The following is a 27,487-nucleotide window of genomic DNA, read 5'->3' as shown; positions in this document are numbered from 1 at the left end:
CATTCTTCTCGACCATTTCAACAACACTGGAATTTTGTCTTCAGTTCTGCTGTGAATTTACATTTCAGTTTTGGCATTGTAAAGATTTCTTGAAGAAAATCAAACAAGTGTGTATGGTATGCACTCAGAAAACAAACTGAATGGTCTGTCCCTCTCCCCCTCTCCTCTCTGTCTCTCTCTCTCTCTCTCTCTCTCTCTCTCTCTCTCTCTATCTCTATCTCTATCTCTATCTCTATATCTCGCTCTCTCTATCTCGCTCTCTCTATCTCTATCTCTATATCTGGCTCTCTCTATCTCTCTATCTCTATCTCTATCTCTATCTCTATCTCTATCTCTATCTCTATCTCTATCTCTATCTCTATCTCTATCTCTCACACACACCATAACGGAGTAGTACTGACTTGTACCAAACTGTTTTGATCCAAATGTTGCACTACCACATTTTATCACCATAATAAAATGTACAAAAATGCCTTAATAGTGGGGCAACTTAGCTAAATATAGCATAACAATTGTGCCTTTTGTGAGGAAAGCACCCAATTTGGCACACTAATAGCCTATCATATTATGAACAGATTTGGATATTGGGCCATCTCAAATTCAGCCGTTGATGGCTGTGGCAGCCATTTCCCACTGCCATCAAAAATTTTAAGATGGCCCAATATCCAAATCTGTTCATAATATGATAGGCTACTAGTGCGCCAAATTTCCTGCTTTCCTCACAAAATGCACAATTGTTATGCGAAGTTGCCCCACTATAACCAGATGAGGTAAAAAAAAAAAAGTCTCTGAAATCTTAAAATTTATCCCTTTGAAAATGCAAAAGCAAAAAAGTGGCCAAATCCGAGACATTTTTTGATGTTTCAAAAAACAGACCGGATGGAGATTTAAGCACCAAAAAGGAGGTCATGCCTGGGAAAAACCGGACGTATGCTGCCCTGCCCAAAGTTCAAGAACTTTGGTCGAGTTTCTAAAATCCTCAATTTTCATCCGAGTGACTTGAAATTTGAAGAGGATTTGCATATCATGCCACTGAATTCAACCACTAAATGTTTTTTTTTCAGGTCAACATAGGCCAAAGGTCAACAACAGGTGACATTCTTAAGATCCTCAATTTTCATCTAAGTGACTTGAAATTTGAACAGTATTTGTGCATCAGGTCATTCAATTCAACTACCAATTATTTTTGAACTGGAGAGGTCAAATGGTCAACAAAGGCCAGATTTCTAAAATCTTAAATTTTCATCCGATTGACTTGAAATTTGAACAGGATTTGTGCATCAGGTCAGTCAATTCAACTACCAATTAATCTTGAAGTGGAGAGGTCAAACGGTCAACAAAGGCCAGATTTCTAAAATCTTAAATGTTCATCCGATTCACGTGAAATTTGAAGAGGATTTGCAGAATGTGGTCATTGAAGTCAACCACCAATTATTCTTGAGATCAAATTTGTTTTCGGGATTTTTCAAGTATCGTGCTCTGCACGATGTCTCTCCTGGTCTGTTTCTCTGTATGTCACTCACACACAGGTCACATTTTTCACTCTGATCTTTACCAAACTTCACCACATGGTGGAGGCAGTGACAAGCCGGAAGCCTGTTGTTTCTGAGATCAATAGTGAACGGTGAACCCTCTTCGAGGTGTATTCTTGGTCGACCCATGAGAGTATGTCTATTATTTACATACTGTTTCAACGGGAGTTGGACCATGAGTATATGTATATTAATTGCTTATTACCTTGATTATGTCAATTAGTTACCCCGATTAATTATGGACTATTCGAATATACTTTTTAGACATGGAGAGATTTAGAGCCCTTACACCCTTTACACCACGTAGGCCAGCAATTCTTAACTAGGGTAAGATTGACCCCCATGGGGTAAAAAAATTAATCCCATGGTTAGTGGGTAAACATACCAATTCCAAATATTGAAATTTTGAACCCATTCATGTAATCTGGGCAATTTTTAACCTTTTCACGTAAAACGTGCAATTTTTAACCCTTTTACGTCGTCTGTTTCACATGAGTGTAATATGTTGTTAACTCTGCCACCGAAGGTGAAGGAGGCTATGTTTTCAGCCCTCTCTGTTTGTTTGTCTGTTTGTTTGTGTGCAGGATATCTCAAAAAGTTGTGGACGGATCCAGAGGAAATTTGGTGGGCAGGTTGTGCGTTTGACAAGGAAGAAATTATTCAATTTTGGTGAGGTTCCGAATTTGGATCTGGATACGAGAATTATTTAATTTTCAAAGTGATTCTTCACCATTGAGAGATAGGGCCAAAAACGATATATAGCATGATATTTCAAAAATTTATTGCGCCCGATATGTTCTCGTGGATCAGGCATTACATGGCGGAGGTATGCGCTCTACTGAGTGCCCTTCTAGTTCTCTCTTTGATCACATTTTATTATTGTACAATACTAGGAAAATAAATGTTTTGCTTTTCTTTTTTTTAACAAAGATTGCATCGGCCAGTCGATGAGTTTAAATAGCTCATGGGGTGGGGGTAAATTTCTGGTCATGTCAAGCCTTGGGGATAAATGCTGGAAAAATGTAAAGAATCCCTGACCAAGACCCCTCAGACCCTGTAGACTCATTTAGACATTCTGTCTGTGGGCCTTCTGAAAAATCACTTGAGGTTCACCAGTCATAATGCCCCCCCTTTGGTAAACCACCCTGGTACCAAGCTAACAAGGCATAAAACATTACTAATTATTTGAATTTATCATTTTTTTCACGTTCTGCTCATCTTGCTTCATGACAAGGAGAAAAGTCCCACGTGGCAAAGAGAAAATGTTGTCCATAATAACAATTTCACCCCATTATAATCAAATGGAATATTATTTGTGATTTTGTTATTGCGATAGCTCAGGATTTTTTTTTATATCAGATTGAAATTTACACCGCTTATTTATATGTACTCTATGTGTAATATACTGGAATAACATCTGGTCAAAATTAGTCAAAGGTCAAGGCCAATGCCATCCAAAGCATTTAAAACACGAAAAGTGGCAATTAGAAAATGTATCAACCAAATTTGTTATGCACAATATTCCATCATGTAAAACTCTGATTTTTTTCCAAATCACCAACTTCCTGTTTCTATGGCAACTTTTTTTTTTGGGGGGGGTTGGGGGGATTTCGCTAGTGCCATGCTTTGCAAGACATCTTTCTTCTTGATTTGTTGTCAGTTCATGAGATCTGCTACTGGTACCCTGTTAAAAGCCAGTACTATCTGTTTTCAGGGTCGAGTTGACAGCGACTAAACTGTCACCCCCACTCATTTCCAATTGGAAACGGTTGAGGAGGGTGCCTGGACACCCTGGTGGAAATAAAAACAAGATCCATTTTAAGGGAGTATCAGCTCAATTAAGAGCCATCGGCCATCCAGCAAACTCAGCAGTGATTGCTACATGTGGACAGCCCATTGTCCCAGCCCAGTAAGGCAGTTAGTCTTGGAGATGGATCTCTGAAATTTTAAATGTCCCTTCCAACCTGCACAAGGAGGAGTAGGCCAGAAAGACAATGCCCTTCAGTCACCAGCAGTTCCGTAGCCCCGGACCAAGATGGCAGCCCGATCAGGCAAGGAACAGGGGGTACTAAGAATCCCTGGGTTCAAACAGGCCATCACTGGAATCTTAGAGTTACCACATACAACATCAGATGCATACCAGGAAAAGACTGATTATTAGAGCTTGAGGAAGAACTTGAAGGAGTATACTTGGACATATAGGACTTCATGAAGTCAGAAGGCAGTGGGAGAAATTTGCTGAGCTAAAGGGTGGACATCATTTTTACCACATAGGTATGGAGAACAGAAGCTTGGCAGGAGTAGGATTCATCATCCATAAGAAATGGAAAAAGTCTGTAACGGAAGTCAAGGGTATTAATGAGACTGGCAAAGATTAAACATAAAACTAAATAAGAAACACAGCATCAAAGTGATCCAGGTGGATTCCCCTACATTACCACATGAAGATGAAGAGGTCGACAAAATACTGTATCTGAAGAAATAACAGGAATGCTGAAAACATTAAAAGTGCATTATAACTTGATAAAAGGTGATTTAAATGCCAAAGTGGGACTTAAGAAAGGTGGAGAAGAGGGCATAATGAGAAACTTTGGATCAGGAAAACGAAATGATCAAGGAGACACACTCATCGAGTTTGCAATCAGTAACTAAAAACCATGAACACATCCTTTCAGAAAAGTACATCAAGAAGATGGACATGGAAAAGTCCAGATAGACAAACAAGCAAAAGAGACATATAATGTCATCGCCCCCATTATTTTAGTAATTTTACTGTATGGAGTAAAAGGGCTAGCCCATATTTATGTACAACTAAAATGTCTACCAGTCAGTCATCTTTAATCAAATTGCAAAATAAAGTGAGGGGCATGTGTATGCCATCATTTACTGTGCTTTTGCCAAGTTTGAACAAAATCAGACTGTACATGGCTGGGGACACACTTAAAATAGCAAAATGGCCACCAATTGGCCATCTAGGACCTGATCTCAAAAATTAGACGTGCATATGGAAGCCATAATATGTTATCTGAGTGCCAAGTTTGAGCAACATCAGTAAATGCATGTCCAAGAAATGGTTGAGGATGTGTTTAACATCTAGTTTTTTTTACAACTAAAATGGCCAACAGTCGGCCATATTGGATCCGATCTCAAAAACAAATGGCGTGCATATGTAAGCAATCCTTCAATATCTGTGCGCCAAGTTTGAACAACATCGGTAAATACATATCCGAGAAATGTTTGAGGACTTGTTCAACATCAGATGTTTTTACAACTAAAATGACTGTCAGTTGAACATCTTTGATCAGATCGCAAAATATAGTAAGGTGCAAGTGTATGCCATTGTGTTCTGTGCTTTTGCCAAGTTTGAACAAAATCAGACCATGCATGTCAGAGACATGTTTGGGGACACATTTAAGGAACAAAATGGCCACCAGTCAGCCATCTTGGATCTGATCTCGATATCACTGATGACTGGAAAGACGTTCAGCTTGGTGCGCATCTTCCTTTTGTGAAGCAACTCGAACAGCTATATTCCGGTCGTGGCGTGTGGTGTTGTCCGATAATTCTGGAGAAATTCAGTTACTGCAGGTTTCCAAGGTTTCCGTTCTTGTTCTGCATTCTGTATGCACTCCTTCAACAACCTGTTAAACCTTCCAATAGCTCTGTTGGCTTGAGGGTCGTAAATGCTGGAGTGAGGCTGTATCTCTGTCGCTTCCAAGAATTGAGAGAAGGTGGTGAACGGGAATTGCGAGCCAATATTGGAAACATCCCGGTGAGGACTCCCTTCTCAACTGGAAACTACGCAGAGAAAAACAGTGACAACCTCTGTGGTGACACGAGGTAAATGCCACCTCAGATCACTTACTGTAATAATCAACCAAGGTGATGGCGTAGCTGGAGTCCAAAGTGCCGTGTCAGAATGGTCCAACAATGGATATTGCCATTTTGTGCCAGGGTCCCTCAAGCAATTTGACTGGCTAAAGCAGAACATGGAAGGTTTTTACGGTTTTGCTGCACAGTTGACAGGACATGTAAGAATCACCTACGATGTGGCACCACAATGCTTTGATTAAATCCATTCCGATCAGTGGTGATCCAGACTTAACTCTGTTGAATGTGGGCTGGAGCCATAACACCATCATGAAAAATGGTGCCATTTCGGCATCCCAACACAGGAAAGTTATCTTTCAAGTAATTGACCAGTTTTACATGAGACTCAGTCAAAGGACAGTTGGAAGAATGTCTCTGGTACAGCTGTTCTGGTAGATTTGAGACTCAGGAGCCAGTATCAACAATGAGCTCCACATTGCAGGTATGCCCAGCAGGTGACTCAATTTGTACTTTACAGAGAATTTTGTCTTTTATCGTGACAGCATCGTTCAAGTCAAGCACAGTCAGTTCAGTGGCACCAACCTCACGCACTTCTTTCTCGGCAGAGCAGAGATTTTTGAGAAGTGTCCCACTTTCTCGCATACATTACATTTTACCTTTAAATAAAGGTAAAAGCACATTTGCATTACCTCGCAGGGCAATAAGGTGCATTTGCAAGGTCATTTGCAGACTCACACCTGTAGCAGGTACGGTGATTTTTCGTGGATGAAAAGTCTACAGCATGGGTTGAAGGTGAAGTAATTGCATGTTTAGCATTGATCACTTGGACCGATGCTGAATCAGATCATAGGTTTGCATTCGGCAATGCTGTTTCGGTTTGACAAGCCATATTGACTGCCTTTGTAAAAGTGAGGTATGGCTCGAACATTAGTTTTTCACAAATCATGGTATTTGAGGTACGTTCCACCAGCTGATCATGTTGCATCTCCTCTTCCATTTCAATGAACTCACAAGTGCTGAAAAGTTCATACGATACCGCAACATATTGATTGACGGTCGCATCAACCCTCTGAGCTCTCTGGTGGAATTTGTTTACATTCAGCAACCACATTGATTTTCTATACGAAATGCTTTTCTGAAGCAAAGAAAGCAGAATCAAAAGTTCTAACCATGTCCAGTAAATCGTAGAAAAGCCATTCTCCTTAAGTCCCCAAATGACTTTGCAAGGCGCAATCCACAAGGAATGGAGCTTCTGGACATCCTTAAGTAGAGCTGGTGGCCGACAAGTGCTAACAATATACAATTAGGAAATTGTCACTTCACTTAGTAGACCTGTCTTGACCGGCATAAGCTTTTTGCATTCAAGTTCATTGGATGAAAATTCACAATTTTGGAAATTTGGCCTAAATTAACCTTTTGCCCTATGTTGACATTTTGGTGTATGTTAACCTCAAAAATAAAGGGTGGTTGAATTCAGTGACCTGATATGCAAATTTACTTCAGATTTCAAGTCAATCGGATGAAAATTGACAATTTTAGAAATTTGGCCTATATTGACCTTTTAGCGTATTTTGACCTTAAAATAATGGGTGGTTGAATTCAATGAAATAATATGCAAATTGTCTTCAAATTTCAAGTCAATCGGATGAAAATTGACAATTTTAGAAATTTGGCCTATATTGACCTTTTAGCGTATTTTGACCTTAAAATAATGGGTGGTTGAATTCAATGAAATAATATGCAAATTGTCTTCAAATTTCAAGTCAATCGGATGAAAATTGACAATTTTAGAAATTTGGCCTATATTGACCTTTTAGCGTATTTTGACCTTAAAATAATTGGTGGTTGAATTCAATGAAATGATATGCAAATTGTCTTCAAATTTCAAGTAAATCGGATGAAGATTTATGATTTTAGAAATATGACAAAGTTGTTGACCATTTGCTTTTGTTGATCCTTTGACCTTTTGACCTCAAAAACAAAAGGCGTCTAGCTTTTGATTGGTGAACGAATTCCGTGACCCAATATGCAAATTATGTTCAAATTTTAAGTCAATTGAATGGAAATTAATGATTTAATGTGGACTTTAACTTTGACCCTTTCAGTATTTGACCCAATTATTAATTTGTCTTGTTAATTATAATCTACTTTTATATAACACAGCTTGAATTTGTGTATTTGTCTGTCCCCATTCATAAAGCCGGTTTTAGTAGGGATTTAAAGGACAATCTTTCAACATGACTCTGTTCACTACGTTCTATTTTTTCAGGACAAAAAAACACTCGAAAAACATTTTTTATAAAAGAAGAATTATGTCTGTTCTGTTGGAATTGTAGATGGTGGCTTGCTACCGGACCTTAAGGGTGGAGTACAGAAGCGTTTAAAAATAACAATAAATACAAGGCGCAGGGAGTTGAAATTCACAGGACGTAATGTGCAACATGCGCAGAGTAAAACGAGCATTCATTTACGAACGTGTAATAAATAAAGAAGATATAAGCACACCTAACGCTAGGCCGAGGCTTCAAACTTTGTCATGCTCATGGGGCTGCACCGTTGAAACGAAACATCCCAGAAGATAAAGAAAATATGATCACCTTTGCAACAAAAGTCTTTCAAAATAACTCTTCTTCTTGCTAAAAAAAATAAACATTAGTGTATCTTCCAGTCTCCTTGAATATTTCGAACAAAAATAATTCCAACCTGTCATTTTGTACATGCTTTTATACCAGTCTAATATTAAGGGTTTGTTGAAAATTTGATGGCAAAAGGTGTCCTCGACACATGTGTGTACACACACACACACACACACACACACACACACACACACACACACACACACACACACACACACACACACACACACACACACACACACACACACACACACACACACACTGCAGAATGAGGCAATATGGCCAAACAAAACGACCCCATAATTAATAATTACTTACATATGAGGTCTTTCTGTGTTCTTTCCTTTTCATATGCTGACCATCAAGCAAGGAAGTAGCAAATACCTTTTTTGTATATACATGGTCTAAGATCGTGGAAGATGTTGGACACAGAACCGAACATGACATAACATAACAAAGGGAACAGCAGGAGAAAGAGAAAACGTTAATAGCAGTACGGAGGGAGAAGGTACACAGAAACGGACAAACGAGGTAAGCCAGCGGTATAGGTCTGATTTTTTGGTACTTAATCAACCGGCTTGACACAAAGCTACAAGAGGTCTCATATGAAAGATGGGGATCTCAGTAACTCATTTTGCCCTGTTGTCCTCATTTTTTTTGGTGTGCGGCCCATGAAATATTCACACCTGAAAGGTACCCCCATTAGAAAATTTTGACCATTTCCGAAAATCAGTGAATTAGCCATAACTACAAAGCAATGCACCCTATTTTTACATGATTGGTATTGAAATGTGCAGAATGAATAGGGGAATACTACTAGTTACTTAATGGAATACTTCTAGATAAATATATGTACATTTGAGTGCTTTTAATAGAAAAAAAGACGTAATTTCCGGACCGCCAACTTCGAAAATTATCAACTACAGAAACAAACATCTGCCAATTGTCATATTTTCTCTTTATTTTATGTGTTCAGTTTACAATATCAATATAATGAGAATATTTTGAAACAAATTTCTACTAGCAAATTATAAGATATAGTGACTGAAGTTTGCACAAGTGATGTGATAATTATATGTTACACCAATACACATTGTTCTACGAGAAATTAACGAAAACATATATTTTGAGCGAGTGTCCTCGATATGTTCAACCATCACTGGTTGAAGCTTTGTCATTTTGGTCACCATGTGAGAGTTCGTTGCCACACTGCCTGTCACTGGTGGCACACATGCACTCGTTAGTGCAAGGCAAACTGTCTTGTGAGCAGCTGCAGCTGTTGGTACATGGTTCACTACCACGGCATGGACACACAAGACCATCAAACATCTCCGCTGATGTGGGTCCATCAAACAATGTGGAATGCAGCACACCTTCTCCTCTGTACCATCCACGACCCTCTGGTGTGGGAATTTCTGGATTTGCCAGGTGGGCATTCATCCATACTCGGGTTTGGTGAATGGATCTCTTCACATGTTCGAGAAAAACTGGTTCGGACAGAGGCAACTTATGCACTGGGACATCTTTGGTCGCTGTGAGTTTCTCCCGAAAATCATTCAAATTTGTGTGTGCATCCATATATTTCCCTTGAGAATCATACATGGCACTGAATAAATGTCTTGAAGCAGCCACTGCCCCCGGGAGATCGTCAGTGGCGAGGACTTCGAGGTGTGGACCATTATTCTGAAGATGCAGAGTCTTCATAGCTTTCCATGGTTTCTTTTTACCCTAGCCGAAGAATGCTGATACAGAGTCACATCCTGTCAGGGCATGAAATGCAGGAAGCCGGGTACACGTTTCTGGAAGCAAGCTGTAACATATCTTATGGACCGGGATAAGCTTGCATCCTGCTGATGTTCTTTTCTCTATCCATATTTCGGCAGTGTCCCACAACTGTGGAAAGTAGTGGACTGCTAAGACAAGCACATCAGTGTCTGCTGATTTGATTGTAATGGATCCACGCACATTGTTACGTCTGAACTCATCATCGGCATGCTTCACATGAAGAAATATCCGAGAATCTGCCTCTTCCTGCATTGATGCGAGTTGACTGTCATGATACATTCCTGTAGATGAAAGGCATGCTGTAAGCGAACCATCAGAGAAGCCACCAGCCAAATAGATCTGCTTTTCTTGGTGATCTGAAAGTTATTTTGCTGCTGGTGCATGTTGCGTGACGTGACCACAGATGAAGTGTGTCAAGGTAGATTTGTTTGATGATAGAGCCATGTATGTCGTCCATTGTGGTACTGGGCATCCAGCAATGACTTGGTAGCTTCGGGATCCACCAGCCACAGCAAGGTGTCTCATCCTTTCGTCTGTCTTCACAGAATTGACATCATTATATTGGTCGAAGACGTCGATGAGGGTGTGGTGTGTTTTGATGCAATGAAGCAACTGGTTTAGGTAACACTGCACCAAGTTACCAAACATACCACCATTTCCACCCTGGATATGGAGTTCAGCCATAGCATCCCTGATGTACACGCTGCGATGTTGGTTATCACTGGCAGTGTTTTCATGCTCTTCATCGACTCGGCCCTTGAGAATATGCACTAGTTTTGCTTTGGTGTTCTTCCGTGGAGCTCCGTCTTCATGAAAGATAGATGTCGGAACAGACGTTATGAGATAGCTTAGGATGTGCTTCATGTTCAGGTCAGGGCGGACTTGAGTCAATAGCAAAGCACGGCAGAAAACCATTTCCGGGTTGATTGCAACCAAGGCTTTCTGACCCAAAAGCAGGATTTTTGTTTTCTTTTTGGAAATCGAAAACGTTTTGAGTTTGGATTTTGGGATTGGCTGGTACATGCTTCTCTGCCCCCCAGTGCAAAGAGATTCTGTGATGTACTCTTCCATCTGTCTTTTCCCCAGGTCGTGGACAGACAACAAGGACTTCTTGGACAGACAACAAGGACAACAAGGAATATCCTTGGAAGCGGTGACACCACTTGATATATTGACAAGATGTTCATCTGTGAATATTTCATGGACCGCACACCAAAATATGCGGACAACAGGGCTAAATGGGTTACTGAGATCACCATCTTTGATATGAGACCTGTTGTAGCTTTGTGTCAAGCCGGTTGATTAAACTCCTAAAATAGAGCCTTTTATTGAGGTTTACCACTGGCCTAAGGGAGGCAGGTAACGATGAGGGAAAGGAGAGAACGCAATGGGTGGACAAGATGGATACAGAAACAAAATTTTGGAGAGGTGGGGGTGGTTTAACAGGTGTAGAAAAGATCATGGCTTTGGATGGGGGTTGACCTGAAATGGTGGTGAAGCTGTCTTGAAGACCAGGAGGTAAGAATGAGATCGAATAGAGTGTGGAAGGCAGTTCCACAGGTGCAAAAAGAGGAATAAATGAGTGGAGGTGAGCATTGGTTCTGGATTTAGGCAGTTTTACAATGAGCGGGTTGCTGGTGGACCACGTGCGATGCGCAGATACTTGGGGGGGGGGGGGTCACAGACTGATCAGGGTGGGCGAGCCCGGAGAAGAGATGGTAGAAGACAGAAAAACCACTGACCTGCCTGCAGTGAGAGAGTGAGAGACCCAAACACTCAGTTTTCATCACGCGAGATACCAATGATCCTAAAAGCCTTGGTTTGCACTACGTGAAGCCCTGAATGGTACGATGTGGTAGCACTAGCCCAGAGTGGAGAGCAGCACTCCATCAGGCTGCAGATGAAAGCCTTGCTTGTGGTCAGGAGCTTAGGTGTGCCAAGGAAGGATTTTGCATGAGGGTGGATGCCCAGTCGGCGACTGGCTTTAGAAGCCAGTTTGGAAATGTGGCTTTTCCAGGAAAGATCATGGCAGATGATGAGACCCAAAAGCATGAATGTAGGAACTTCTTCAAGAGGATTGTTGAGAAATTACATGGGGGAGGTGGGGGGGGGGTTGTTTCCAGCCAGTCCTTTCGGAGAGACATAGTGAGAGTGTGAGATTGAAAGACATGTTCCATGTGTTTGACTAGTTGGTAATTTTTGTCAAGTTCTGAGGAGAGGTCAGAGGTTGTTGCCTATCTGTCAGAAGGATGAGACGTGTCACGGCAGAGAGTGGAGTCATCAACTAAGATAAAGAGGATTTTCCAGAGAGTCAGCGAGATGAGATCATTGGTGCATATTAGGAATAGGATGGGGCCGAGAACACTGCCTTGGGATACTCCAGCTTTGACAGGGAAAGGAGAAGAAATGGTTCTGTTGAGAGCCACACATTGGCTTTGAGAGTGGTGGAAGTCAGTAATCCAAGAGTGGAGTTGGTGTTGCATTCCATGGACAGACAGTTTGGAGAGCAAGGCAGGATGTCAGACTGTATAAAAAGCTTAAGATATATCCAGAGAGATGACCCTGATCTCATTACTGATATTGAGGGCCTCCATTCATTGTTGGGAGAATAGAAGCAGCATGTCCAAGGTAGAGTCACCAGGTCTGAATCTGAATTGATGATCTGAGATGAGGCTCTTGGAGAAAAGGACTGATTTTATATCAATTGTGATGATGGATTGCAATACTTTGCTGATAATTGGAAGTAAGCATTTTGGTCTGCAGTTAAGGGGATCAATTTTTGCACCTTAGTAATGTAATGCTGTGATGTGGCTGATTATCAAGCAGATGTATTGTGATGTTGGGTAAATGGCAGGGTGAAAAGGGCAGAGGATATGCAAGAGCAGCAGAGCAGATTTTTAGGACACTTGAGCTGATGCCGTCTACTCCAGTTTCAGAGTCAGAGTCGAGGGTTGCCAGAAACTTTTCCATCTTCTTAGGTGCAAAAGACATAGCATTCAGGAGAAGTTGGGTATGAGTATAACTTGGAATGGTGAGAGAGAGAGAGAGAGAGAGAGAGAGAGAGAGAGAGAGAGAGAGAGAGAGAGAGATAGAGATAGAGATAGAGATAGAGATAGAGATAGAGATAGAGATAGAGAGAGAGAGAGAGATAGAGATAGAGAGAGAGAGAGAGAGAGAGAGAGAGAGAGAGAGAGAGAGAGAGAGATAGAGAGAGAGAGAGATATAGATATATATATATATATATATATATATATATATAGATAGATAGATAGATATTGATTTTGAGATGGATGGATGGATGTTAGGGATGTTAAGGCCACAAGATTGTGAAGCAAACACAGAATTGAGGCATTCGGCCTTCTCATGAGTGGAGTCAGCTGTGGTGCCATTTGAAGAGAGGGAAAGGATGGAAGGGGAGCATACACCAGAGACAGACTTGACAATGCACCACTTAGAGGAGGAACACAAGTTTGAAAGTTCATTCATGAGATTGCACAGATGTTTTTTGACTCTCCTGAGAGTGGACACACTCTTGTTGCAGAATTTATGGAATGATCTGAGGATGCCTTCGGTTGGATTTGCCTTCCAGGAGGAGAATGAAAATTGTCTTTCAAGAAACTGCCTTACCACAAGATTCAGTGTACCAATGGTGGGAGGTGCATATGGTTTGTACCAATGTGTACCAATTCAATGTACCAATGGCGGGAGGTGCATACAGACAACTGTAGATGAGATGGAATGAATCTGCATAGAGAGAATAGGTTTCTATGGAAGAATTTCCAGGCTAAATTAATATCAGGGGCGGAAAATAAAGGAGACCAGTCCTGTAGTGTGATGACTGCTTGTAGTCCCTGCCAGTTTGCTTGAGTTAACTGTCAGACTTGCTGATGCAGAGGCTGAATGAATCATCAACAAAGTAATCAACAACGAGATAAAGAGGATTTTTTCCAGTCAGTGAGATCATTGATGAAGATTAGGAAGAGGGCCAAGAATGCTGCCTTCGTACTCCAGCCTTAACAGTTCTTTATTCTGAGAATGGCCAGAGGAATGTTGACCTTCACAAGCACATGATCAGACAAGCCAATTTGGACAGAGGACAAGCAAGCAAGGTCATCACCAAGTCCAGAAAGTAAGATTTTCCTTTGGGAGAAATCTTGGTGGGAAAATTCACTGATTGAGTCAGTCCTCTGGAGTCACAGAAGTCCTTTGCAGAAGTGGCATGCCTTTTGAGAGAGAGGACAAGCAAGCAAGGTCATCACCAAGTCCAGAAAGTAAGATTTTCCTTTGGGAGAAATCTTGGTGGGAAAATTCACTGATTGAGTCAGTCCTCTGGAGTCACAGAAGTCCTTTGCAGAAGTGGCATGCCTTTTGAGAGAGAGGTACCAACACACAGCCAATTAACATGGTGATAATTGAAGTCATCACATATGATGAAGAGTGAGTTAGGATGAGTGATTAAAAATTGGTCCATGTCAGCTGAAAGAGATGTAGATTGAGTTGTCACTGTTGGGAGGATGGTACAACCCACAGCCAAACGTCAGGGGGGAGCCTGGAGTGGATATGATGTCTCAGCCAGAGACACTTTTGGTGTTTGGGAATTTTTCAGTCTTTACTTTGACTCGGCTGTGTTTCGAACCACTCACCTCCTAAACTCAGAGCGGACACTCAAACCATTATGCCACTGTGTCCGTTCATGGAGGATTATGTTGTCAGGTCTCAGATGATCATGCAAAATCATATAGTAGTCTCTATTCACTGTTATACTCTGTGGAACTGCCCAGTTAAGCAAAATTTCAATGTCGTCATAAAAAAATAATGTGGAGCATCTTTATGCTTCTTTGTTGACACTTGCCCTTTTTAAATGCAGAGAAGTCGGTCAGTCCATTCCATTCTGCTAAATGAGACTTCAATTTTGGCTTTAATTGTGTTGCACTACCACTGCACCTACAGCAATGATGCATTCCAATAAAATGCTTCCATCCCATTGAAAATGCTGAACATACCATTAAAACTGCACAAAAGTCCGTTTCATTATCTCCTTATTTGTGAAGATGTGCGGCACCCATTTTGCCATCACCTTTATTGGTGACAGTGTGATGCACTCTTGACTTAGGTATTTCTGATTTTTTTGCAAATTCTGGAATTGTGATATGCCAATCTTGCAAGAAGTTTTCATTAATCACAGCAACATTGTCCGCAGATTGTCCAGTGAAAGGCCTCCCTGAAAGCGGTTCATTTTGGACTTCTGTTATCCTTCCCACGTCTGTTATCCCAACCCATCATTAAGCAATTCTTATGTGCAGACATTTTGGTGTACATGTTTCTTCTGCACCCCTTTATATGTAACGAGTTTGGATGTCGTCTTTGCTGAAGCTTTCTGCCATGGCTGCATCATTGCTATTCAATGCCATGATTTCAATTCCTGCAAAAAAAAAAATTAACAAATCATCTGAGAAACTTGATATTTCCCAGACATATCAATAAATAATGAGATAATATGGATGTAATTTTATGATCACCTCGACCTTTTAATTTAAAAGTTACAAGCATGGTGGCAGAACTTTTTGGATGACCCTTTGTGCTCGGCTCATTTGTCAAAGCACTTTGAACGTCCTCAGTCGTTTTCTCCCAAATTTCCTTTGCATTGATGTTTTCTATTTTTGTTAGCAAAGAAAGAGAAAAACCTCACAAAGTCTCAGATCATGTGACACAATACAATGTTTTGTCTAAACCATGCACCGACGCAGCTTTGTATGAAGGGAACTTTCTATTTGAGAGATACCACAATTATTCAATAGTGTCTGAACAAATCCACCCTCACATCAAGTTTTAATATGACATATTGACACTTACCATTTGAGTTCCCAAAAATGAGTGATAAATGAAATATTCACATTTTACCTTGTTAAACAAAAGCTTGTCACTCACACTCACTTAATCTTACAATTTATTTTTTAGAATCCTCATTTTAAAAAAAAGTTAGATCAGTTCATCTCCAACCACCATTCTACGACAAAACTATGTATTTTAAGACATAACGTTATTTATTTATTTATTTATTTATTTATTCCGGTGGAGTAAGGGCTCGTAACGTCATGCTTATCTGCTATGCCATCATGAATTCATCTCATTGATGTAATATACGCCTACCTTTGCTCATGCAATGTGATCGCCATTTTTTCACAAAATAATCCACTTCACTAATCCAGCCAGATGTCAACTGGTTGTTGGCATCCAAACTTTTCCATGCCTTCACGTCTTCCAGGGTGTCAATACCTTTAGAAAATAAAAAGTCATTCACTAAATCTATATGTCTATATGTATAAAAACGAAAAACAATCCGTCCGTCCATGAAGCCATGTGACTATATGTCTTTTAATTACGTACTGTTTGAACGTCAGTACACACATGTACATCAATTAATGACGTACTTTTGGAATGTACTTTTTGACCTTTTAGACTGCTGAGACACCTTCGACATTTGAAGACCCTTTAAGGTACAAAGACCCTGAGGATCCAAAAGACCCTGAAGAACCTAAAGACTGCGAATAACTAAAAGGCCCAGATGACCCAAACGACTCAGAAGACCCCTAAGGATCTTTAATACTCCTAAGGCTCTTTAATATCCTTTAAGACCCTTTCAACACTTTAGACACCTTGAGATCCTTCACCTTTTAGACCTTTTAGACCTTTTATACCCTTTAGATCCCTTGAACCTTTAGTGTCCCTGCGTGCATCCTTCCCTGCTTCCGTCCATCCCAGTGTGCCTGCGTCCTGATCCTTACACAATCAGCAGCGCAGCATGCACGTACATGCATATACAACCATGCACACATCTACGTACATGGAAAATATAACGTGCTGCACATACACACATAAGAAGAGTTTGTTTTCTGGCATGCTCATGCCTAATATGTGCCCCAGACAGTTGCATCAAAAGAAAGAAGATAGGGGGAGGATGATAATTTTTATTTTATTTTGATCTTCCTCTTCGTGTGTTACTGTATCTTATTCGGAATTCAGCATCTAAGAAGGCTGTGATGAATATTCCATTTACACTCTCCCCTCATTCCCTAAGTGTATCGTGAGGCCGGTATCTATACACCACCTAATTTTATTTTTCCATTAACCGTTGTCCTTTTTTTTTTAGCAATTACACAAAGATTGGTATTCCCGTCAGCGAAGCGATGGGTCTTACATTCTAGTAATTAAAACGAGTTCTTTTATTTGTGTGCACTCCATCATTCTCCTTGCATCACTGAATTCACCACCACACCGCTGAAGGTGCGAGAAACCTTGCACGACTAAACCATAGAAGGCGTGAGAAATTTAGCATGGGTTTAAAGCGACTTTCAGGCCACCCTCTACGACCACTTTTCATTCGTGAGATTTGAATGTAACATAACCCAGCATATCGCTTTTTTATGACTTAATTTGTGGTGTTGCCTTTGAAGAATAAAGCGTCATGTATTTCAAACTCTTTGCAATGAAGGGCTGTCTGAATTACTCGTTTTGATTGGTATCGCATTGTAAAGATTTCCAGGAAAAATAAACAATTATATGCAGGTTGTTTACATAAGCCTTTGTAATTCATTATAAAATTGTACTTCCACTTGATGGAATCAAGTGGTATGTTCTCCTGAGGAAGTTTTTTTCAATGTATACAAAATCTTGTCTTTCCATGTCTTCATATTACTGGAGCCACGTACAGAAATTTAGTAAAAAATAAATAAATAAAATCTTACTTTGTTTGTGACATCATGCTTTTTACACAGTCTAAAATTTATTCAATTTGTGTCGTCGTGTAATTCAAAACGGTCTAATATTTAAACGTTATACAACGTAGTGTTTTTTGACTTATGGCGCTGACATTCCATTCCATCCATCCATCAGGACCATACTCTGTGCAGAGCATTGATGCTGCCTCAGCAGTCTCCTTGGCTATTGGGCACAATCCTGGACAGGTCACCACTCCAACACAGGATACCAGCAAGCTGGCACTCATTTTGCCAACCTCAGAAGGATGACAGGTAGAGTCAACCCCACCTGGTATTAATTTAACACCCACTTGGGATTTGGACTCAGGATCATAGGATCCCAAGCCCACCACCCAAACCATTAAGCCAACACCAGAAATGTTACTGACAGACTAACAGCTGATCTTAAATAAAAGTTTTGTCATAATCTCTTTAAGTTTTGTCATATAAAAAAGTTTCTTGTGTCAACACTCGTTTTGGAGAAGTTTTACAATAAAGGAGCAAGTAAATGAATCTATGCAATTACATTTTGAACTGATTTGTGCAATTCACTTTCTACCTCAGACAAGTTGTGTCCTTTCATAGGTTAAATTTTTTTAAGTTAAAGTAATGCTGTGAATCAACCAAAAGTACACGAATGTTTTTTTTTTAATATTATTGTTTTGATAAGCATAAGTTTAAGGGTGCAGTTAATTTTATTTCATTTTATATTTTGAATCTCTTTGTGGGATAATGTTTCAACAGGTTGTGTCTTTCCATGGGTGGGAATTACAGCCAACAACCAGCAAACATTTTTCTTATTTTCTGTGAATTTCCATTTATGCCGAAACTGATGAAGGAGAAAAAATTAGGATTAGCAAAAAAATTATCTCATACATGTCGTTACATAGATGATATTTGTGTGGTTAACTAAAATGTTTTTGATAGAAAGCTTCACAATATTTGTCCAGAATACCAGATTGCAAACAGGAGTGGTAATGATTGTACAGTTGTTGCATATCTGGATATGTTGGTTAGAGCTGGACAGAATGGCTTTAGTACAAGTGTATATCATAAAGTTGATGATTTCAGTTTCCCTCTGGTCGAGTACACCTTTCCAGGTCGCAGTGTACTAATTAAAATGGGTTACAATGTCTTTTCATCTCAGCTACTTAGATTTGCAAGAATTTGTTCAGTAAAGGATGACTTTGTGGAATATGCTGCGAAGGTTTTATTCCCATCATGTGAAAGAGGGGATATTTAGCTGATTGTTTAATCAGGTCTTGTTAGAATGTCTTCAGACTCCATCATCACCTTATATTTAAGTTTGGTTGGTTTTCATGTGAACAAGTTCCTATTATTGCATTGCATGTGATATAATAATATTGATTAATTATTTTAGTGAAGTAAATTGTTTTACTAATATTATTATTACAAAAATAATAATAATAAAATAAAAAAATATATGTATGTATGTATATATATATATATATATATATATATATATATATATATATATATATATATATATATATATATATATATATATATATATATATATACATGTAATAATATTAAAAAAAAAATCCCTGTGTCGTAAGAGGCGACCAGGTTTGCGTCAGGAAGGGCATCCGGCGTAAAACATGTGCCAAATCACGATGCGGATCACACGGATGATCCGCTCTGGCGACCCCTAATGGGAGCAGCCGAAAGAAGAAGAAGAGAAGATATATACATGTAATTATAATTATATGTTAATGTAATTATCATTATACATTAATGTAATTATGCAATTCCCCTGACTTGGACCAATATTGAGATGATGACCTCATCACGATGGCGTCATACCTGCCAACCCCGAAGGGAATCCAGCAGTTCATGTGAGGCAAAGTCAAAAGTTGTCACCAAGCAGATGAAAAGCGAAACTACTGACCTGGTTTTGCCCCTTTTTGGGCTCATCAGGGCAACATATGATGTATTGCTGTTCCATCCACTTCCACTTGGCGACTTTTGAAGCTCTTTCGGTAATCTACTGATGAGTAATCTACTGATGTGGACCTGTGACCGGGGTTGTGGAACTGCTGTTTGGAGAGGTTCTGGGCTGAAAGGATCGAAACCTCGATGAAAAACGGTGCGCAGCTGATGATCTGGGCAGATGGGGAATCAGTCAATTGCTTACAAGTTTAGGTTATAACTTTAAATAAAAGAACTTTTGTAAGTACTTACCAGTACTTAGTGTGTGTGTGTGTGTGTGTGTGTGTGTGTGTGTGTGTGTGTGTGTGTGTGTGTGTGTGTGTGTGTGTGTGTGTGTGTGTGTGTGTGTGTGTGTGTTGTTATGTCTGGCTTCCTTCTTGGGACTATGGTGCAGTAGTTGGTCTTTATCTTGATTTTATAACTAGAGATGCATGAATAAATGGTTAACCAAGAGATTTTACCTCTCTAATGTGCAGGAAACTTTGTTCCCTTGGTCGATAGTGTCATCATAACAAAATTCATTCATCCATTCATTCATCATGTGCAACACATGGCTGCAGGTTTGTATCATTGCTGGGAGCCCTGCTGTGTTGCTGATGCAGGGCCCTCTCCACGTTTGGGCAGGAACTGCTCAGGGAGTTAGAGATAACTCACTTACTTTTCAGGGGATCTCTAACGTGCACTAACGATCATTGCTGGCAGACCGGCTCCTCCAGCTGAACGTCTTTCTGAAGGACGGCATCCCTATTGATGCATCATGAGTGTGCATACCTGATAATAAGCTTTTCTGCCTGTCCTTCGTCATGAAAGGTTCACTGCAACATACATAACAATCTGAATAATTTACTGCCGAGACCAGTCTATTATTTCCTCACTCGCGTTTCACTATTGTACTGTAATTTATCTTTTGCAAAACCGTCCCATCAATTTACGAACTCATGAACAAAATACCATTTTGCAATCTTGTTTACCCAATGTATGTGACGTGTAGGTATTGGTGGATCAGTTTTTGTTTTCCATACTGCTCAAGATACATGGTCTCCCTTTGTTGACTTCAGTGGAGAGTTACACACATGGTAAGTGAAACGGTTCCTTGTACTCTTCCGAATTGCTGCCATTCCAGATATTGGTGAAGTCACGTCCTTCTGTTGTGTTGATAAATCACGTGAGACTAGTGATTAGGGTCACTCGGATCAATGGGGTGTTAATGAGAAAAACCATGCGAGGAGAATCAACCTTGCTCCCCCAAGAGAGACATTACCCGCGAGGTGCTGTCTGCAATCGTAGAGTACACTGACAGGTAAAAGCATCACCGTTGATGCATGGAATTGCGGACGACCGTTACACAGTCTGTATTTCCGGATGCATTGCACAAGCAAGTTTTTGAGTAGACAACCAAAAATCTGTAATTGCAGATGTTAGATTATTATAGATGCATCACACATGCATTTACATATCGAAATACTAAGCTTGTGCAAAAGTAATCAAATTGTAAATCTCACCTTTCTTCATCTTTGTGCCATTCTCTGGAATGACTTTTGAACATTACCTTTTGTTGAAGCAGCAGGACACAACTAATAATCTCTGTGATGTATTTTGAAGATTGATGTTAGCACAGACCTCATCAGATTAGCAAAACACTTATTACATTTCAAACACTGACACCATAAACTGATAAAGGAAAGAAAAATGTTCAGGCATAGACACTGCCATGTTATTTTCTCATTGTTATTCACTGCCATGCCTTTTAGATTTACCCTCCTGAAAACAGATGACCTAGCTTTAATGAAGGACGTTCTTCCTGCTTCCATTACATGCACGCAAATCATAACCTTGAGCACTTTCCTTTGCTGTGTATTCCTATTTGCATCGATGTCTTGTGCTATTGGAGGATTTCGTTTGTTACGTTGTTTTCTTGCATCGAATCTCTGCCAAACTGCCTCATGTAGCTAATGCTTTCATTGAGATGACCTGCGTGTGATTGTATTGAAATTTTTGGTTTGTGGGCGGGACGGAGACATTCTTCGAAGTCTTGAGGGTCAACATTTGCAAAACATATGACTCTATGTGCAGTACGTTCTACATATTCTATGGCTGAAGCTTTTCCATTACCCATCAAAAGTGGAACGCTTAACTTTCAATTTCCCAACTGATTATGAACGTTTCGGTTCATTAAAGTGCTAAAATGCACATCAGCTCAAAAGCCAAAAAGGCAAGGGAAAGTCACAAAATGTTTGACGGCATGCCATGGATGTACCATTGGGACTGTGTTGAGCACCATAGTGTCACTGTTAATTGGCCTATAAAACTGGTACAATGACACCTCTCAATCATTGAAAGAGTGTTTGCAGCTACCCAGAAACAGCTGGAGCATGATTTCACAGGATGGTGAATTCTATAACATGGCTATATGTGATTGTGCATTACCACTACTTCCGTTGAGATCACATACGTGTACAGTGGTGTGCTTTTAAGGATGTCCCAGAGTTCGTGTGGTTTCAAGTGCACCAGAATCTCAGTACATTCAGGGCATCATACACAATAGCCAATGCAGCATGAGAATCGAGCAAGCAATTCACGGGGAGCTTCGCGCTTGGTGGCTGGGAAGATAAAAAGCATATGGGGGTGTGACATTTTGCCATGGATTTAAAACATGACGGTCGACACCCTCGCCAATTCAAATACCTATGTTCTGGAAATCTTACAAAATTGGCAGAAAATTGAATTGGTGAAAATCTCTTCATTTCTCTGAGCTCTGTGAACACCTTCGTTTGTATGCTGAATGATTGCTTTGTGCTATCAAATCCTTAGCAATATGACTATTTAGAATAAAATACCTACGGTATTTTAAAACTCGCAAGCCTGCTCCCGAGGGAAACCTGAAAGTCATGAGAAATTCCATTTAAGTGCCAATGTGAAGTGATTCTTGATGAAGCGTATGCATGCATTGAGTGTAGTAGTACAGAGAATTGAGTGTAGTACAGAGAAAACGTGACAAAATGTGTCCTTTTTAGCAGAAATATAATTGACCACACAGTGTTCTTTTAAAACAAAAAGTATACAGACTTTGACCTTTATTGTGTACCTCGTCCTTTGAGAGCAATCTCCCTTTTTTTTTTTTTACATGCTCAAATAATTTACCCAATTTTGATGTGGCACTCTTCACCCATTTCCATGTTCTTAATTCAATATCCCCCCGTTCACCTCCTTTATTCCTGGTTTCTGCAAGTCTCCTTTTAATTTTTTTGCAGGGTAGAGGACCTGCCACACAAATCACTCTCTCTCTCTCTCTCACACACACACACACACACACACACACACACACACACACACACACACACACACACACACACACACACACACACACACACACACACACACACACACACACACACACACACACACACACACACACACACCACCGAACCTGATGTGAAAAAACAGCCACTCAGCTTGGAGGAAGTGACGTCACTTTCCAGAACACTTTGTGTACCAGTGCCAGCATATTTTCACTCTCCTGTCTCTGCATCAGCAAACCAATTAAGCCTGGTATTGGTTTAGTGGTTAGGGTAGCTGGCTTGGGATCTTTGGTTCCTGAGTTTGAGACCCTGCCTGCCATTTAATTAATACCAGGTGGGGTTGACTCAGCCTGTCATCCTTCTGAAGTTAGCAACATGATTACCAGTGTATTGGTAATAGGGGCATTGCATCAGCAGCACAGTTGTGCCCTCAGCCAATGATCCTACCCAAAGCCTTGTGCTGCATACGAAGAAGGAAGAGCAGAGGAATTCAGGAATAATTTCCTCCTCCCCATGCACAACAACCTACAGGGTTTGTCTGAACTCTAGTCTCTAAAAGCTGAGCATCAAGTAAGGAAGCATCATGTAAGATTTTTAAATTATTTGGTATGACTCTGTTAAAGTCAAACTCGAACCACAAACCACACAGACTCAGAGTTGATTTCCATTATGTCACAGAGTCTGGTCCTATTCCTTTTCTTCCTCCTCCTCCACAACTCTGATGCTCTCCATTACCTCTTTTCTAATCCCTCTTCTCTTATTTTTTTTTCCTCAATATTATTTTCCTCAATTTATGCACCCTCCACCTCCCATTTTCTTCTACTTAATATGTAGATGATTTGAATAACAACCCTAACTCTCAACACTAACCTATCAACTGATAAGTAAACTAATTTTAATGTTACTCTTCTCTGCTAGGTTAATGACATTTGAAGTATCATTGTTCTGACTTTCCTTGGAATCTGGCTCTCTATTATGGGCTGGTGCTGCTTCCTATCTTACTCCCCTTGAAACGAGAGTCGATGGCAATCGATGCCATTGCTGTCATTGACCAGACCAGAGACCAATTGATTCTCATGGCCTGCTTCTTGCTCACAAAAGGCAGGTTGATGGTCGCGCAGTATTTTACGATCTGTCTTCCAATCTCACCTCTCCAGAATCTCTTTCCTCCCATCATTCCCCCCATAACTTGCATACATTCCACCAGAAGCTTTTATCCTGTTGCCCACCTTCATCTAATTTTAATTATTATCTACATCTATTCCTTCTGATTTTTTCCTGGCCTTGGAACTATCTTTATTACTCTGTGGTCTCATGATCTTCCCTCCAGACCTCCAAGTCTGCTGCCTCATGCCATCTCATAAAATCTTCCACTTCTACCTTTAATCTTTTGTAACCCACTGAGACTCTGTCCCCCTTTCACCATAGTGGTGTGATGGTGGAGTGGGTCATCTTACCGGTGTGTGTGTGTGTATGTGGTTTTTTTTTGTCCCTTACTCAGCAGAAATTACTGCTTCATGAAATGGAGTGGCCACTGATGCATGATTGGTTCTTTGCCACACAGTCATTTATCTAAGCACCCCATTGCTCTAACAGAGAGCAGAATATAATCCACCATCCATGTGCACATATGACCCCTCTGCTTGTGCTGTTGTGCACTCATGTTGTCTTGTGAAGCTGTTTCTCCTTCACCTAACTTTGTCTGTTGACCCTTTACTCTGTGTTGTTCTGCTCTTCAGTAAGCCTTGACACCTTTGTTTTTAAAATGCAATAATATGAGTTACAAATCACATACTGTGGTGTGAAGATGAAATCACCATTGCCAATTCTTTTCCTTTGATATCCAACAAGATTTTAAATAATTGACATCTAAATAACGATTTTCACTTTGCTCAAACAGGAAACGGGGCATCTATAGATTCCGATTTATCACAGGTCTTTATCCGAATCGTGTGATCGTGAAGTGGGTTACATTACTGGTGTGGTTTTTTTTTTTCCATGCACAACAGAAATTTATCGCTGAACACACTTATGCTAATTGAAGTCAATAGTCGATATCCATTTCATATATTCAGATAATGGAATAATTGACAAAAGGATAGAATTATAATTGAGAGATCCAGTTGTCAATTCCATCCTTTGCTTAGATGGAATCAGTTGTACCAGATTTGTCATATAACAATGATTACCATAGACAGGTTAATTATAATAGTTGAGCCTGTAAACAATGGTTCAGTAAGATACATTGGGGGACTTGAAATGCAGATAAATGGTATCCTCACCTGTTACAAGAATACAACTAGAGAGTTCATGGAACACCTTACCCCCACAATCTTGAGAAACAAATACATGCCCAACAGGCACACAACGTTGTTGCAACGTCGTTTGCCAGTTCTATCCTGACGTCAGAAGTGGGTCAGTGGGAAGTTGTTTTTGCAATGCCCATGACGTCGGTTTTCAACATTGTGACAACATTGAAATCTGACGTTGTGAAAACGTTGAAATCTGACGTTGTTGCAGCATCGTGTTCTGGTTGTACCTGACGTCAGAATTGGGTCAGTGGGAAGTTGAATTTGCAACACCCATGACGTCAGATTTCAACGTTGTCACAACATTGAAGCATGACATTAGTTTTCAACTTTATCACAACGTTCATAAAATGGAGTTTTTGTTTTTACCCTTTTCTTTGCACGCCAAAGAAACGAACATTGCAGTGCATGACACCCTTCAGCTTCCAGCTTGATGGAGCCCTCAACCCGTAAGTCTGGGGCCAGCGGAGCACCGCTGTTCTTCCGGTGCCATTATCAAAACATTGAAGTTGTATTGCAACATCATTACATTGCACAGTAACACAAAATGACCACAACTTGAAAACAACTGTAATTCATAATCATTTATTATCACGTATCACGCAGAGCATGATTGCGGCAAAAATATACAAGCAGTATTAACAATAATAATATCTTTATTCGTACCAAAAAAGCACACTCAAATACAAACGTACAATAAATAAAAGTAGATACCATTGCAATTGAGAAACATGTACTAAAAATTGGGAATAAAAAGAAATACCACATGGGTAAAAGTCATGAATACCTTTTTGACAAATTCACTTTGTGCAAAGCACAGTTAACAATTCAAATTCAGAAAGTTCTGCTCCAGAGAGGAACTGTGGAGCTTCTTCTCTCTCAAATATAATTGACTGCACAAAGGCACCTTTAAGTACAATAACATCATCATGCAGTGTTAGTAAAACTGCTGATAATTCTATGCTTGCATACATTAAATGGGCATTAGGAGCATAAAAGGTATTGACCGATAACTTACATTTATATAAAATGTAATTAAAAGTTTTAGCTACTGATTACATACTACCCATTGTTACAAGATTCATAAATAAGCAACCTCAGGTAAGAATTATGAGAAGACGAAGAACCACACATAAATTTTGCAAGACGACATAATAGTTGACATTCAATAGGTAGAAATTCAGCAATGACTGGTAAAAGAGTACAATATAGGTCCCACTTGGGAAGTCAAACACCTTTCTGATAGAATTTCTCCATGATATATATATATATATATATATATATATATATATATATATATATATATATATATATATATATATATATATATATATATATATATATATATATATATATATATATATATATATTAGAAATATTCTTACTTGTTATGTCCCACAGTGGGCATCAATAGAATGAGATGCTTAAAGACTTAAACAGATGATACTTGACATGATATGAACAGTGCATAAAATTATATAAAACTGAATTACAATCAGGCAAATCAATGAGACCAAATATAGATCTATGTGTTTGTATTCATACAAAGAAAAAATATAAATCTAACATCATTAAGTATGAAAACACAATTTTGAATGCATCTCACATAAATAATTCCAAAGCACAAAAAATTAATTTGTTGGGTGTTTTCAATCTTAATTTCACAAGAAAATAAAATAACTTCATTCTGCATAAAAGTCCATGTAAATATTTTCACAATGTAAACTTAGGCTGGGTTTCCAACATACAACATTACAATTAACTATGCTGCAAATTCTTAATAATCAAGGACGTGGACAGCTGGCACAGCGTGTTGCTGTTACTCGTTATTATTACACTAGTACGTGTCCGTACGTGCGTGCCCGTACGTGCCAAAAAAAAACAACAACTTTCAAACAACAACATAGGCCATTCCTTCGCTCTCGTAAATGACGACTGGATTGGGGCATTGTGTTTATCTATAAATGCGCATAAGAAATCGAGAAATTATGAGAATACAGTAAGTCATCACTATTCGGAAGTCCGGAAGTCCGTACGTTGTAACCCGTAATGGGGAACGCGGCTGAGGATCTCTTCCCCGTCGGCCACGCCTATGCAGTTGGTTTTGTAAATAAATGGCCATAACTTGGGAAGCACTTGTCCGATTAATATCAAACCTTGAAAAGGCACACACTCAGGTCCCCAGCAATATAGTTGGCAAGTTTCAATTCGATCGGATCAGTGGTTGTTGAGAAACAGCGCGCGCGCGCGCACACACACACACACACACACACACACACACACACACACACACACACACACACACACACACACACACACACACACACACACACACACACTGCTGGAATTATAGATAGATGAGGGCTTGTTCCTGCCCGCACCTCC

The sequence above is a fragment of the Eptatretus burgeri genome, chromosome 9 (genome assembly GCF_056783735.1).
Source record: "Eptatretus burgeri isolate ZD-2024b chromosome 9, Ebu_testis_v1, whole genome shotgun sequence".
In the NCBI taxonomy this organism is placed as follows: domain Eukaryota; kingdom Metazoa; phylum Chordata; class Myxini; order Myxiniformes; family Myxinidae; genus Eptatretus; species Eptatretus burgeri.
Note: the sequence above shows the minus strand (reverse complement) of the source record.